Genomic DNA, 2,859 nt, shown 5'->3' with positions numbered 1-2,859 from the left:
GCTTGGCAAAGCCGCCGGGGGAGTCCTCCAGCCCCAGTCTGCTGTCAAGGAAGTTGCTCATCTTACAGGACCCGAGCGTCCCTCTCGTTCCTTCTCCCCCGCATCATCGCCCCGGGGGGGTCGCCCACGGGAGGAGGGGCCTCGCTGGCAAACGGCGCTGAATTGCCAAGCCCGGCATCTGGACACGTGGGATGCTTTCCCAATCTCGGCGCGGCCTGGGATGCGATCAAAGGATATTCTGTAAATAATACGGTGCCACAATAGTTACAAAGCAGGTGAGTCAGGGGAAGAGATTGCTCTTACCCGCGCCTCTGCCTTGGTACGCTGAACACCCCCCGCCCCGCCCCGCCCCGCAGGTGATGCGGAAGGGAGGTGGGCCTGGGGACACCTGGCTCAGGGCTTCCCGCTCCGACAGTGCTGCGTGGGAAGGTGCGGGCGTCCCGCCTGGCACTTCACTCCGGATACCAGGCCTTGCCCTCCTGACCCTGCCGTCTCTCGTCCTCCCCTTCCTCCTCCTCCCCATTCCTAAGCCCTCGTTATGTTTATCTGTATCTTCATTGTTTCCTTCGGAGAGCCAATGATGGGTGAACCATTGAGCTGTTTGTCCGGTTGCGCAAACGGACTGAGCATTGAAAGAGTTGCCTTAGCTGGGAATGTCATTAAATCCAGAGAGCAGCCGGGGTCAAAACACAGAGTGAAAAATACTGGGGCTCTAAGACAAAGCATAAGACTTCGTCCTGAGCTCAAGTGATTTCAGAGGTTTTAAAAAGCAGTGGTCTTCAAACTGTGGTACAAAGTCCTGGATAACTTCAGTCCGATCAGTTTCCAGAGGCTTAAATGTCCTATCTCCTCTTTTCCAAATTGACCTGCTTGAAGACGTGCCTGTGATGGAAGGACATACCGCCTTCCCACCTGTTTCACAGCTGGGTCTCCCGCCTTAAAGATAAAAAGGCATTTTACAATGGGGCATCTCCTGCAGGTGAAATAGCTTCTTGAACATCAAATAAACGGATGATTTGAAAAACCGTCAGCAAAATCTTTAATCACAGCCCCAAAGCATGCATCTCGTGCATCTTTTTAAGACCTACATTTTCAATAAGAATTTTCTTTTTGTTCTGTAATTTTTATCTTAATGAAATAGTGAAGCTTAGGATGTATATTGTTTTGATCAACCTGCCAATAATTGAAAGGTAATCCAAAAGAAAAATATTAACATTTTGATCCCAGGAAAATTTTTAAAATATTAACATACATATTTTTGTTGCAGATAATAAATGATCAATAGGGCTTTCCATTATAAATATAAATTACATTAGGATAAAATTCTGTGTAGAATGATAAAATTTCAAGAAGGAAGAGTGATGTCAAATGTCTGACTGAATTTAAATGGATATGTTCAGGTATGTAAACTACAATGCTAAGTGTCAAACAACAACAGAGTATCAAAGAGTAACATTCAACTAGCTATATTTAAAGAAGTTTAAAGAATGCCAATATTTACAAAATGTCAGATATTACATCCTTTATTCCTTGAGAGTATGATGACAAATTCTAAGGTATATTAAAACTATATAAGAGGGTACATAATCTTTCTAAAACATTTTTATGGGATACATAAGCAGAAGAAATTTTTTAAACACTGTTACAGGAGTCTAAAAAAAAAGCCTGCCACTTTGGTTTCATAGTGAACAGTTCATTCCCCATCCATTCATTGGGTGACACTCCAGCAGAGCTCAACTGGTGTGGTAGAGAAACATCAGAGACAGAATAGAGATCCAGCTTTTTCCTCGACTCATTTTGTGATCTGTGGCAGTCAGTAACCCTGTCTCTTTGCTCCTCATCTGTAAAATGAAACGACTGGACAACAGTTGAGCCTGGAAGCTATGCCACTGGCACTGTATGTTTTTACTGAATGTCTTCTGGGTTTGTCCTTCTCTTTTCTTTCTCAATCACTGTAAGTCCTTTTTGAGGTAACATAAACACAGTTGGGAGTAGGAAGGAAAACTTTTAACTATCCTGTTTCCTCTTCACTAAAGAGCATGTGCTTCTCTAAGACTTACGGAGTAGAATGAACGGGCAAGTAATCAATTCAAAGGAACTGCACAGCCTTTACGGTAATTTCTGAGACTTCATGGAGAATCCCCCAATCCCGTGAAGTGGAAACTGGTGTACATGGGATTTCCCTTGACACCGTGCATTCATAATCCGGAGTCCATGATAGAATCTGAGGGGTTCAAAAACTTGAGTAGAAAAAGATAAATACAGCCTAACTTCCACTAACCTTTTAGTTAAGTATTTCCTTCAATTGTAGATGTAGGTAATAACCAGAATGGTATTAGCATTACTGTTTGTTCCTGTGTCACCCATAAAAAATCAGCTTGTCATAGTACAGGTCTCAAAATATTTATGCTCATTACTATTGTGCAATTACAGGCACTTATTAGATTTGGCACTAGCTCCTGTTTTTATGCAAAGAAGCATATGTATAACTACATACACACATGTATAAAACTATTTCTGTATAACAAAGTTGGTTTTCATATTTTGATAGCTATTCCAACATAATTTCTTTTGTAATTCTCTATATTATATTTTATGAGTTTAAAATTGTTCTGAGAAGCTGACCTTAAGGCTGACCAGATTGCCAAAGACATCCATCCTTGGCACATCCTCACAAAGACTGAGATTACCCTGGCATGAATACAGACAGAAAAATCATTAAAGGGCCACTGGGCCAGCATGGAGCAATTGATAGCAGCCCCCCTTATCTGGAAATTGCCAATTATGGCTCTATCAGGGTTTCCCTGGTGGCTCAGATGGTAAAGAAATTGCCTGCAATGCAGGAGACCCAGATTCGAT

This window comes from Bison bison, unplaced genomic scaffold (genome assembly GCF_000754665.1).
Source record: "Bison bison bison isolate TAMUID 2011002044 unplaced genomic scaffold, Bison_UMD1.0 scf7180017864527, whole genome shotgun sequence".
Lineage (NCBI taxonomy): Eukaryota > Metazoa > Chordata > Mammalia > Artiodactyla > Bovidae > Bison > Bison bison.
Note: the sequence above shows the minus strand (reverse complement) of the source record.